We start from the raw sequence: 13,643 nt of genomic DNA on the forward strand, positions 1-13,643 counted from the left end.
CCCCAGGACCCTGGACCATGACCTGAGATGAAGGCAGACACCCAACTAGCTGAGCCCCCAGGTGCCCTGCTGAGTCACCCCCGGAGGGTTTTACTCGTGCTTCTGCATGCGTCCCCGTGCCCTGTACCAATGTCTGTTGCAGCACATACTACATTCATTTCAGTTACCTTCATGTGCTTATCTTGCCAACAGGGCTACAAACTCTTAGAGCCACAAACAATGCAAAGAGCATGGGCATTAGGGTCAGAGGACTGGGTTCCAGTCCTCAGTTCACTACCTACTTGCTGCAAGGCTCCAGAACATCACTAGGTTTTTCTGGGCCTCCGTGACTTTATTATCTAATTCCCAGGATTCTCTGATCAGTTGTACCAGGGCAAGCATATAACACCTGCTATTTTCTCAGCTTTAAAGTTAGCTGAGTGATCTCAAAAGTCCTTTCCAGGTTAAAAAGTGTTCTAGTAGAGGGCAGCCTGGGTGGCTCAGTGGTTTAGCCCCTGCCTTCACGCCCAAGGCTTGATCCTGGAGACCCGGGATTGAGTCCCACGTTGGGCTCCTTGCATGGAATCTGCTTCTCCGTCTGCCTGTGTCTCTGCCTCTCTCTCTCTCTCTCTCTCTCTCCAATAAATAAATAAAATCTTAAAAAAAAAAAGTGTTCTAGTGGAGCACCTGGGTGGGTCAGTCAGTTAAGTGTCCTTGATTTCAGCTCAGGTCATGATTTCAGAGTCCTGAGATCGAGCCCCATGTCAGGCTCTACTCTAGCTGTGGCACCTGCTTGGGCTTCTCCCTCCCTGGCCCTCTGGCCCTCTCCCCCTCCCCATACCCCAGCTTGCATGCTCTCATGCTCTCTCTGTAAGAAAAAAAGAAAAGAAAAGAAAAGAAAAGAAAAGAAAAGAAAAGAAAAGAAAAGAAAGAAGAGAAAAGAAAAGAAAAGAAAAGAAAAGAAAAGAAAAGAAAAGAAAAGAAAAGAGAAAAGAGTTCCTGTTAAGATGATAAAACCTGGGGCACCTGGGGGGTTCAGCTGGTGAAGCATCTGCCTGTGGCTCAGGTCATGATCCCAGGGTCCTGGGATAGAGCCCCCTGATGGGCTCCCTGCTCTGTGGGGAGCTTCCTTCTCCCTCTCCCCCTGCTCATGCTTAATCTCTCTAAAATAAATAAATAAAATATTTAAAAATAAATCAAGTGATGAGACCTATACAGCAAGTAAAAAGGAAGACCTATTACAGGCAGCACTAGACTGCTGGATCACCTGAGCCTGCTATTTCCTGTGCAAAACATACTAGCTGGCGCCCTGGACACACTAAGCACCTAAGCACCTGCAGCTAGTAGGGCATCTCCGTCCCTCACTTCTGGGTTCTAGTATGACCAACGTTCAACTAGGTGGTGAGTCTCATTCCCGTGACTAAATCAGGTGTAGTACGAACTGATGAGATATTTAGTGTGAAATGGAGAGCCGTTTTCTTGGAAAAGAAGAAAAAGGCTGAATGCTTTGGAATTCTTTCAAATTCCAGGGCAAGGCAACAGTAGAAGATTGAAGGAAGAAAGGGGTAGCAGTCTAGAAGGATCTGGCACATGCTGCATCACTACTGTCAGAGTTCTCACCCAAGAGAAGTCAAAACTGGAAATTGTGGGTGATGCATTTAGAGAAAGATGACATCTCATTCCAATCAGAGGACCCATTAAAAAAAAAAAAGACAAAGAAAGAGAGAAAAGAGAAAGGTCCTGATTCTAAATATCAAGTCTGGGGAAAATAATTACATTTATGTGTTTAAGTTAAAATAAAATGTAGTGTGTCTATATCTCGTGCTACAGAGAAAAGGACCACGGCCGAGCTGAGCACCTCACAATCATAGGAGGAGAGAGGACTGACTCACCCTGCTGAAAGTCACCCACTAGAGCTTTTGTCCAATTTCTTCCTTCTAAATTTGACTGAGATGGTTGGCATTGGTTTTTTAAAAGAATTCCAGGCAGAGGGAAGTTACATAAAGTCCATCTACCATAGTTCTTCCAAAACAAACAGTTCAGTACAGAATACTCAGCTTGAGATAATGAAACATGCAAAGCCACCTTCCCACTGAAATCATTTCTCAAAAGGTGGATTTAAAGCACTTATCACAGAAGGAGAACGGGAGGACAGAGGACAGAGGTAGGCTGGAACACAGATCACAAAAATCCTCTTTTGTAGTCAGGATTTGTCTTAAAATCTCTAGAATTAACGGTTTTGGTCGGTGAATATTCCTCTTGAAACTGGTTTGAAATTGGGAGGAGACAAGCCATAAAGGGTACATTACATGGAGATATTTCATTTTGAGGAAGTGCCTCACAAAACTGTGATCAGAAGAAGAAACGAAATGTAGAATTTCTGGCCCCTCACAAATCCATCATCTTATTACATGTTTACTATAATCTCACGCATTAAAATGCTGTACTTAAACCTGAATTATCCTTGCTGGGAGCCCACCATCTTCCCTTTTGGAAGGTTACGCCAGATCCTACATGTTGATCAAACGTGATAATAAAAAGACTTAAGAAGGTGCCAAGGCTTTTGGGCTCACAATTTGTCACCGTGAATCTATGATCCAAACCAAAATATGGGAAGTCCACTAAACACAATTATTTTTAACAGGTTAAAATGCAATTTGGGTCGTTTCTTTCAATGCTGTTGGCCTGGAGCTGAGCCACCCCTGCTGCCACGTCCGGGGCTGACCAAGTAACCACCCAGGAGAGCCTGCTGCTGCCGCTTGTCAGGCCTCGTCCCTCGGTGTGAGCATGCTGATAGCCGTGACAGCGTCCTCCCACTACCCTCCCCTGGGGACCACAGAACGATGGTCACCGGCTAGTCTCCGGCTGACCACACTCCACTCAGGCTCTTCCCACCAATCCTCCCTCTAGCTTCTGTGTTCATCCCTGCACTGTCAGTGCTTGCAGGGGCCCTGCTATGTTAGCCACTCTCGAGATCTACCACCACGGCGGGGGCGGGGGGGGGGGGGTCCTTACGCAGGAGTTCCCTCTCAGCTCTCTATCCCTGCCCACCTGCCCCCCCCTACCCTCACGGTGCTCAGGGCTGAGCCCACCTCTGTACCGAGGCCTCTTCGCCCAACGCGACCGTCCTGGATAAAACCTGTTTTCCTGCGTTAAGGTGCAGTAAACACTAGTTCAATGAATGAATAAATTCACATTTAAATCCCCTTGGAGCTCCAGGTGCCTCAGTCCATGAAGCGGTTGAGCATCTGACGCTTGGTTTCGGCTCAGGTAGTGACCCCAGGGTTGTGAGAGCGAGCCCAGGTCAGGGGTGCTGCTTGGCAGACAGTTCACTTGAGATTCTCTCCCTCTACTCTCCCCCCTTGCCCCCCAAATAAATAAACAAATCCATCGCCAGCCTCCCCCAGACCTGGTCCCAGCCCGCCCGCTGCAGCCCTGCACTGGACCGCCACCCTCCCTCACAGCCCGTCAGCCAGTGCACCCCCTCCCCAGCCCCGTGTCCCCCCATGTCCCTCCCCAGCCCCGTGTCCGTGCCCCTCCATGTCCCTCCCCTTCTCCCTGCGGCTCCGCCTGGCAGCGCCCTCCCGGCAGCACACACCCCGCACACCCCACACCTCCTCCAGGACGGCTCCCGAGAGCACGCTGGCTGCCCTCAGCCCTCTGTCCCAGGGAAGCACAGTCCGGGCCTCCGGGAGCCTCACACCCCCCTCCCGCCCCCCAGCCCAGCCCAGCCCCCCAAGCCCATGTCCCCTCCTCCTTTCACTTCACGTCTTGTCTTGTCAGCAGGCGTGGTGCCTCCCAACGAGCGAGCAGTTGGTGAGAGGCAGATGCTGTCTCGTCCCCCACCCTGGCACCCTCGGGGCATCCCTGGGGCACAGGAGCCTTGTTTCCACCCCTTTGTGTGTGACGGCACCAGGAGGAGACCAGCGCCGACGGTCACCCAGTGCAGCACCTCGCAGACAATGACTCAGGCGTCCTACACAGGCCTCCAGAGTCACAGCGGCACATGCACACAGGGACCTGTTCCGCCACCCTCAGAGCTGCTGGTCTGCTCGGGCAGCTCCATGCTCAGCGTCTGGGACAGGGACCATCAGAGGGACCCCGATCGACACACTGGGCTGCCACACAACCGCCCTACAATCCATCACACGGCATGATCTAGGAAGTGACTGAACTAAATGGGTGCTGAAGGAATGCCTGGCGATCGTCAGCCTCCCGTGGCTCCCTTTATTCTTCGATGCAAAAATACACAGCATCGCAAGTGCTCTGGCGATGGGTGCTCAGTGACACTTACACTACAGAGGCCCCGCGACTTTTAGAGTGGCGAACGACGAAGAGTCCCGACTGCTGCAGCTCTGGCCTACCTCTTGTCCTACAGAGCCCATGTAAGCACGTTCCCTCAATCACAGGTCAGGCAGAGGGGACCGGACCTGTGACCCCACAGCACACCTCATTCTTAACCATGTAGAATTACTCTGAGCCAAAGGCATTTGAGTTCTTGGAATGTCATTCGTGCCTAAAAACAGAGCCCCACGGGAGGACTCCAGCATCATGAACCCCTCCCCAGGGCTACTCCTCTTCCGGGGACACAGGATGCAGGCACCACACCTGGACAGACATCACTACAAGCTACACATCATTTATTCTCCTAAGGCTCTGTGTATCTATACAAAAAATAATTTGCTTTTCCCTTAAGTGTCCCTTCTCCCTCCCATGCCCCCCTCCCCGCTAAGTTAGGTGCACAGACTCCAGGTCCTGACCACCCCTCGGCACGACTCACTGCTTCCACATGTAAGTCTGACGCACCTGCTGATAAACTTCCTACCTGACAGTAAACGAATATATTATATTTCTGTCTTAGACCAGACGCCAAAATGGGTAACAAACTATTAATTTGAAGCAACCAGATTAGGTGTAGAGCTCCTTTTGCAGAGATTTGCATCTGTATTTTCTGGCTGCAAACAAAATCCTCCATGTACTCAGCCTGAAAACCCTTACTGAGAAAACACTGTGCACATGCTCCTCAATCTATGGATTGAAAATACACTTTCCCTTGGAGGTACACAGTGATTCAGTCTCCCTCCCCCTTGGCAACTGACAAGGCTGAAAGCAATCACGTTTTACATAAAACGGACAACAAATGAGCAAGGTGGCTGATGAACTCGGGGTTTCTCAATCTTGGCACTTTGACGTTTGTCCTGGATGATTTTTTGCTCTTGGGGAGCCATCCTGAGCACTGTCAGGCCTCTAGCACGAAAGGACAGTGCTGCCCCCGTGCCCACCTGGCTCATGACATCACGGTCTCTCCAGACTTCTGTCCTGAGGGACAAAGCCACACCCCACACCCCCGCTGAAGTTTAGGTCTAAGTTGACCCCGCCCTGTGGCCGGGAGACTTCATGACCCTGACCAATATTGCTCTAGCCATGGCACGCCCGGAAAATGAGGTTTCTGGTCTAAGTGACTGGAAGAAATAAAGCCGCCCACGGGAGACACCAAGGCTGGGAGCACCTTGAAGGAGGGACCCCGGCCCCAACTGCCTGCACCCCCTCCAGCCTGCTGTCCTCCAGCCCCCATCTGGGGTGTGCTCTGCAGCCCCATGCACTCCCCGAGTCCCCGTATGTGGCAACACGGCTGGAAGGGCCACCACCCACCGTGGGCACTACCTGCAGGACATGCCCACGGGCCCAGGGCCAGCACAGGATGGGGCCGGGAAGGTAGGCGGCTGCCCGGTCCCTAGCCACAGCGGAACCCAGTGGGAGGGAGGACCCCTGTCCTGAGGCCCTGGAGGGGGTGACCCCGCAGTGCTGCCTCATGTAAGGGGTCCCAGGGTCCCGGAGCCTCCGCCCCCACCCAGAACCTGCACAGAAGCACATTCCCTGAAGCTCTACAAGAATCCTGAGCCTCGCTCCCCATTTCTCTCTCCCAGCACTCACTTCAGGAGCCAAGGAGGGACGCAGCCTGACAACCCCTGCCCCATAGACACCAGGCCAACAGGTAAGGCCCGAGGCAGTGGGTGCAGCTGGGGGGCCCTATAGTGCCACTTCCGGGAAGTTTGGAGCCTCCTCTTATGAAGACTCAAGGCCCCTCCAGTTGCCACCCTAACCCCACACACCTTGGGGACCTCGTCAACTCGCTGGAGACCCAGCAGAGACCAGGCAGGTCCCACACAATCCCCTGCCTTCCCCTTGGGCTCCCTTCTGATAAGAAAGCTTCCTGGGCTTCCAGGCCCCAGGCTCAGACATCAGCCACCGGGCATCAGACACAAAATGGGCCTGAGGGCTCAGTCACAGTAGAGCCATTGACGAGGAAAGTCAGCATCCACTACACAGCACAGGCTATAATAACGTTCTGGTGGAAGAAACTCAAAGACTCAACCACTCCCATGAAGGGAAGCAAAACAGTAATACTGGGAACAACAGGGGTGCCTGGGGGCTCAGGGGTGGAGCATCTGCCTTCGGTTCAGGGCGTGACCCCAGGGTCCAGGGATCGAGTCCTGCATCGGGCTCCCCGCAGGGAGCCTGCTTCTCCCTCTGCCTGTGTCTCTGCCTCTCTCTGTGTGCCTCTCATGAATGAATAAATAAAATCTTTTAAAAAAGGATTTAACTTGAACAACAAGTAGCAAGAGGAGTGAATGCACCCAACCCCTCCCCTCCCAATCACGTTTAAGACAAAATTTTTTATTTCAATTTTTAACCTTCACTTCATTTTAGGTTTTGAATTTTTATTTTTAAGCAGAAGGTGCCTTTAAATCTCGGGGCCAGGGATGAGGCACCGAGTCTTATGTTCTATGTATAAAATCAGAAGTGTGGAGGAGAAACTAAGGCAGAGAGGCCAGTTTAGTCCATGGGAAGTGTGAGGGTCTGTGCCTTTGCTGTGGGCCGGGATGCAAGAGGCCGTGAGGCTGGCAGGCCCAGGCTGCACGTGATGGCCTCGGCAGGTACCCTGGGCACCCTCACGCCCCAGAGAGCGCTCGGGGCAGGCAGGCCGGCCTGGCGGGATGGCGCTCAGCAAGGCCCAGATGCGCCCGATCCAGCTCCCGAGCTGACCGGCTCTGCCACCCGCGGGCTGCCAGGTGCTCTAATCCTCTGGGCCTCAATGGGTTCCACCCTCAGGACGAAAACCGACCATTGTGAGGACGCGTGACAAGCCAGCATGTGCTGTCCTCAGCCCAGTGACTAATCACAAACACAACGAGGTGATGCCAGAGCGGCCGCGCAGATAACCTGAGCGAACCCGGCATCATCAGGAAGAGGGAGGATAAGACGGGGAAATGTGATGTCATCAGGAAGAGGGGGTTTGAGATGGTAGAAGGTGATGTCATCAGGAAGAGAGGGATGAGACAGGAGGATAGGACATGTCAGAAGAGGGCGGTGCGTCCTCAGGCTTGAGATCGCGGACTGAGAGGTGCCAGGTGCTGTGATGGAGACACCGGCCGAGGACCCAGGTCTGGGGCGGACACGGCCATGGCGACAAGACACCGACACCTTCGGGTTGAAGGCCGCGGCGAGGGCGAGGTGAGTGAGGTGCGGAGCGGGAGCCCGGCCAGGGCGGGCCGTGACCCACGCCTGAGAGGCCACCGCCTCCGTCCAGACCGAGCAGGGGTCGTCGGGGGCCGGGCCGTCTGCAGACAGGGAAGGGCTGTGTCGGGGACCAGGAGGCGGCTGCAGGGCCCCGAGGTGAGGTGCCGAGGGACACGGCGACACGGAGCTGGGCGGGGCGAAGTCGGCCCACAGTCGGGGGGCGGGGGGCGGGGGGCGCAGGCGCCGGGACGCAGCCGGGAAGGCGGGAAGGCGGCGGCGTCTCTTCTCCTGGGAACGCCCGCTGAGCCTCCCCGGGTCCTGCGCGCCGCGACCGGCGACCGGCGTGGTTACCGTGGTCACCGTGGTCACCGTGGTTACCGTGACCGCGCTGCCGGGGCCTGCCCTCCCTCCCCCCGCGCACCCCCTCCGGGCGCTGCGCATCGCGACCGCGGGGGCGCCCCCGGGCCCCGCCACCCCCACCCCCACCCCCACCCCCGGCCACCCCGGCCCGGCCGAGGTCCAGGAAGGCGCGTGGTCCCCGCCCGGCCACCCGCCGCCGCCGCCGTGCCCTTCTCCAACAGCCACAACACGTTGAAGCTCCGCCTCCGGCCGAGGATGAGCTCCCCGACCTCAGCGGCCGCAGCAACCGCACGGCCAAGGCGCGGACCCCCCAGCTCTACGCGGAGCTGCGCCCCAAGAGCTCGCCGAGCGGCCTCCCGCCGGACGACGTCATCCGGACCGGCGCGGACAACCCGGGCCACCCTACATCATGACCGTGGGCTGCGTGGCAGGCGACGGGGAGTCCTATGACGTGTGCCAGGAGCTCCTTGACCCCATCCTCGAGGACCGGCCCGGCGGCTACAAGCCCAGCGACGAGCACAAGACCGACCTCAACCCCGACAACCTGCAGGGCGGCGACGACCCGACCCGGACCCGGACCCGGACCCGGACCCCAACTATGTGCTGAGCTCGCGGGTGCGCACGGGTCGCAGCATCCGCGGCTTCTGCCTCCCCCCGCACTGCGGCCGCGGGGAGCGCCGTGCCCTCGAGCAGCTCGTGGAAGCTCTGTCGAGCCTGGACGGCGACCCGCCCCGGTACCACGCGCTCAAGAGCATGACCGAGGCGGAGCAGCAGCAGCTCATCCACCACCACTTCCTCTTCGATAAGCCCCTGTCGCCCCTGCTCCTGGCCTCGGGCATGGCCCGCGACTGGCCCGACGCCCGAGGCATCTGGCGCGATGACAATAAGACCTTCCTGGTGTGGATCAACGAGGAAGACCACCTGCGGGTTATCTCCATTCAGATAGGGGGCAACACGAAGGAGGTGTTCACTCGGTTCTGCAATGGCCTCACCCAGATTGAAACACTTTTGAAGTCAAAGAATTACGAATTCATGTGGAACCCTCACCTGGGCTACGTCCTCACCTGCCCATCCAACCTGGGCACAGGCCTGCGGGCAGGTGTGCACATCAAGCTGCCCCACCTGGGCAAGCATGAGAAGTTCCCAGAGGTGCTCAAACCGCTGCGGCTTCAGAAACTAGGCACAGGTGGTGTGGACACAGCTGCTGTGGGTGGCATCTTTGATGTCTCCAACTCAGACTGCCTGGGCTTCTCAGAGGTGGAGCTGGTACAGATGGTGGTGGATGGCGTGAAGCTGCTCATCGAGATGGAGCAGCGGCTGGAGCAGGGCCAGGCCATCGATGACCTCGTGCCTGCCCAGAAGTGAGGCCCCAGCCCACATCTGCCACCACCACCAGCCCCGCTGCTTCCTAACTTATTGCCCAGGCAGTGCCCGCCATGCACCCCTCTGATGTTCGCCACTTGGCGGCTGAGCCTGTAGCCTCGCTGTAGAGACTTCTGTCGCCCTTGGTAGAGTTTATTTGTGATGGCTAAGATGTTGCTGATGCTGAAATAGGGTTTCGGCCTGCAAAAAAAAAAAGGAAGGCGCAGTGGCCCAGGGGCAGTCTCCCTAAGGGGACGCGCTCTCCTGTTTCCAAAGGTCGAAGGTCGAAGGTCGGCAAGGCCCCAAGGGCTAGGCTGGAGGCTCCACGGGACTTCCGTTGTCCTGTGGTCCCAGAGGCCACGCCCTGTGCCCTGCTCGAGGACAGGAGGAGGACAGGAGGCGCCCGAGCTGCCTGCCCCAGCCGCCCTGGGCCGGGCCGGTGGGGGTTGGGGGGGGGGCTGTGGGGGTGACTCTGCCCGGAGGGCCACGCATCTGGACTTCTCCTCTACAAGACCATGGCTCCGCTGTGAGGCCTCCTGCTGCTGAGAACACTCCTGCCTCCGCTCACTGGGCTGGTCTCAGGAGGAACAAATGGGACTTAATCAGTGCCCAACACCCATGACATCTCCTGGGAGGCAAGACAGTAGCAGGCCGCGCTCGGTGCAATGGGCTCTTGTGGTTCACACTGAGCATTCGTTCTACAGAGCACGTCCCCCGGGATGGCTTGATCCTCACAGTCGTCCTGGGAGGAAGACACTGTCCCCGCTCTCCTTTTACTAATGAAGAAATGGATGAGATCCCAAGATGTGATGTTGTTACTGTCATGGACTTGAACCCGGGCACCCAGGGCACGGAGCCACCGCCATGGAGCACCTGCAGTCTCACCTGCACACTCCCTTACTTGGACTCCTGCTCCTAGGAAGGCTACGTACGGATTTGCACTCAGGCTCTGGAAAGCAGCAACAGCATGTCCGTCCCAGGGGCAAGCACTGGCAGGTGGCTGTCCCAGGAGAGGCAAGGGGGACACATGTCCAGGTAGGTGGGATGTGGAAGTGATGGCCAGCCAGGTAGCAGAGAGCAGAGGGACAGAACTGCACAGCTTCATGACAGCCTGGAACGTCCCGGCCCGCCGCCAGCTGACTGGGCCAGGCAAGGGTGTGGGTGTTGGCGTCTGCAGACACACAATGTTTCCCTCACACCAACATGCCCAGGGACATGCTCAGGCCCTCGGAGGCCGGCCCCAGTCACAGCCACAGGATACCACCCACAAGCCTCCGCTATACGCAGAGACCAGCAGGGATTGTCTCCTCGTTGGGGATGCTACGTGGACTCTTGTCAGTCCTCCTCAAGTAGGCCTCACTCTGGACCTCTGTGCTCACCTCTGCATCTCCCATCCTAGCAAGCTTCCTGCTAAGTCAGTTCAAGGTGGCCGCCACCCCTGATGTCTGACTGCCCTTAGTGTCAGACTGTGGTCCTCATTCCCAGTTGCAGCCCAGGTGAGGCCCCATCACCCTGGCCTGCCCTCCCGTGGGGAGAACCCCCAATGTTGAGCTGGGGCCCCTCCCTCCAATGCTTCCTCTGGGCAGTTCTCCACCCACCCACAGCCCTCGCCCCACCTCTCTTTGTGTCTGGGCTTAGATCCGATCTTTTTCCCTCTGGAGAACCCCAGTGCAGGACCTGAGTGAATCCACTTTACCTGTAACAGGTGTTGTTGAGACCGAGAAAGCGAAGGAGGACTCCAGGAGATAAAACGTTTTTTATTCCGCATCTTCTCCTGCTTGGTGCTTCTAGGACCCATGCCCCCACCCACTCTACATAGGCCTTGTAGGCTCTACACGCAAAGATCTTATGTCCTCCTTGTGAGGTCAAGGAAGTAAAGACTTCTCTAGAGCAGAGAACACCTAAGAAAGGAACAGGTGAGAAATGACCGGGATAAAGCCATGACGCGCGGACTCCAGACTGCCTGTGCCAGATGTCTCGATGCCAAGGCCCCCGGGCCCCGAGGAACAGCACCTGGGGCCTCGCCTTGGTCTAACCAGGTCCTGGATGCCTCAGGGGTCATGTACACCAGACCACTGCCCTCAGGAAGACCCCCGGATCTCAAGCGAAAATGAGACTCGTATTCTTTCCTCCCAGTGTCTCCTGGACACTCTATCTGTACCCCCCACCCTGTCCGTACACATGGGCAATAAACCCCACCTTCACCTCCTGCTGGCTCATGTTTGCCTTCCATCCTGCCTGAAGCCAAGGACCCTCTCAGCTGGTCCCACAGGCCCCCCTGGGTCCCTGGCCCCCGCCTGCCTATATCATTACAGATGATTTTTTCTTGAGCAGCTCCAACAATGCCTGGGGTGGAGGGGGGAGCTGAGCAAAGCCTCACAACTACAGGGGGAAGGGTCCAAGCAGTGAGACACCCCCAACAGTTCAACCCCAGACCTCCCCGCCATGGTGTTTTGCTGGGAGAAAGACACGCTACTTGAGACGTTTTATTAGACTTGCCCTGGGGCACCTGGGGGCTCAGTCGGTTGAGCATTAGACTCTTGGTTTGGCTCAGGTCACAATCTTGGGTTGTGAGATTGAGCCCCATGTCAGGCTCCATGCTCAGCGCAGTGTCTGCTTAAGATTCTTTCTGTCCCCTAGCCCCCTCCCCAGCACACTCATGCTCGTTCTCTCTCTCGCTCGCTTTCTCACTCGCTCTCTCTCTCAAATAACTTTTTAAAATCTTTTTTAAAAACTTGCCTTTCACTATCTCCTGGTAGAAAAAAACAGTAAATCTGCTAAAAATTCCATAATTTCTCCAACTAGGATGTTTTTCTTACCAAACAAACTTCTGATATTTAAGCATCTTTGAAATCTCATTTTTGCAAGAGAAGTATTCCCAGCTGCACACCTGAAAATAAAATGCTTGTGTGTATTTAATGATACATGAGCACAATAATGTTGGCTATTTCTGTGTGCCATCAAAAGTAATTTCTTTTTTTTATTTAAATTCAATTTGCCAGCATATAGTATCACACCCCGCACTCATCCCATCACATTCCCTCTTCAGTGCCTATCACCTAGTCCCCAGCCCCCTACCCTTTGTTTCCCAGTCTCTCATGGTTCGTCTCCCTCTCTAATATTCCCCACTCAGTTTCCCTCCTTCCCTCAGCGTCCCTCTCACTACTTATATTCCACGTATGAGTGGAACCACATGACAAGAGTCCTTCTCCAACTGATGTATTTTACTCAGCATAATACCCTCCAGTTGCATCCATGTTGATGTAAATGGTAGGTATTCGTCCCAAAAGTAATTCTTAGAAACATCCTTTGTTTTATACAGGAAGATATGGAACAGTAGCAGGGCAGTTTATGGTGGTAGAGACTCAAGACCTTCAGAGCAACACGTAAGAAGGCCTCCTTTAGGGATCCCTGGGTGGCTCAGCGGTTTAGTGCCTGCCTTTGGCCCAGGGAGTGATCCTGGAGTCCCAGGATCAAGTCCCAGGTCGGGCTCCCGGCATGGAGCCTGCTTCTCCCTCCTCCTGTGTCTCTGCCTCTCTCTCTCTCTCTCTCTCTATATATATATATATATATATCATAAATAAATAAATCTTAAAAAAAAAAAAAAAGGCCTCCTTTACTAAAGGCTAGGCACTAACCTGAACCCCAGCTGGCGTCAGGCAGGTGGCACGATGGGGGCCATCCTGTGTCCTGTACCAGCTCGTACCACCTGGCCTCCACCCACCCAACGTCAGCAACAGTCCTGACAACCTGAAGTGTCCCCAGACCTTGCCAGAGAGCCCCTGAGGGGCAGAGTCAGCCCGCTGGAGAATCCCCGAAGTTGAGGGCAGAAATGCTCATGTTCCACATTCTTCACCCTGTCAAGCAGGAAATGGACTCACAAGTGTGGGTTGAGAACATTGACCTTGATGGGGAAAACTAGCACAGGAAAGAATGATTGTTCAAGAAAAAAACACATGTTTACATGAGAACACCTTTGGTGTATTTCATGGTCGCCTGGTCTCGGGGGTTGTTGTACAGCAGGCTGGAAATTTCAGTAGCACATTCCCAGATGTGATGTTCTTTCAAGTAGTCTCCGGCCCGACTTTGCCAGATTGTTCAGTACGCTGCCTGTGGGGAATACGTTTCGGCAAAGGAGAGGATGCTTGGGGTGTGATGCTCTGTGAGAGTTGAGATGTCAATAGGCGGGGCACCTAACAGCACTGCTTCATCACTGCCCACGGCAAAGTTGCCGGTTTTCCTTAATAGATCAATTACTGGCCTGGACTGCAGCGGGATCGGCTTTCAGGCCACGATGTGCCTGCGCAGCAGCAACTAGGCTGAGGAGCTGAGACAATGCACTGAACCTGAATTCTGAGGCTGTTTTGCAAATGAGTAGATCAGAAATTAAGTAAGACTACGGATGTAGTGAAACCAGCTGT

General features: G+C 55.3%; 1 protein-coding gene, 1 long non-coding RNA gene and 1 pseudogene across 8 annotated transcripts in view; 2 read left to right on the forward strand and 1 right to left on the reverse strand.

Moving 5' to 3' along the window:
- Positions 1-13,643, reverse strand: part of NT5DC3 (5'-nucleotidase domain containing 3) — a 94,095-nt gene that overhangs the window by 58,156 nt on the left and 22,296 nt on the right. The gene's annotated exons all lie outside the window — the stretch shown is intronic.
- On the forward strand, positions 6,832-11,431 carry LOC144282462 (uncharacterized). 2 transcript variants are annotated; one of them, XR_013350894.1, is made up of 3 exons: positions 6,953-7,494; positions 7,571-7,656; positions 9,927-11,431. It is a non-coding gene; the product is annotated as an uncharacterized LOC144282462 (long non-coding RNA). The 2 variants fall into 2 exon arrangements; XR_013350893.1 differs by lacking the exon at positions 7,571-7,656 and having other exon boundaries at positions 6,832-7,494.
- On the forward strand, positions 7,663-11,431 carry LOC144282706 (creatine kinase B-type pseudogene; annotated as a pseudogene). Its single transcript, XR_013351184.1, has 2 exons — positions 7,663-10,257; positions 10,928-11,431. The product of XR_013351184.1 is annotated as a creatine kinase B-type pseudogene (transcript).

Source organism: Canis aureus, chromosome 13, assembly GCF_053574225.1.
Source record: "Canis aureus isolate CA01 chromosome 13, VMU_Caureus_v.1.0, whole genome shotgun sequence".
NCBI classification, from domain to species: domain Eukaryota; kingdom Metazoa; phylum Chordata; class Mammalia; order Carnivora; family Canidae; genus Canis; species Canis aureus.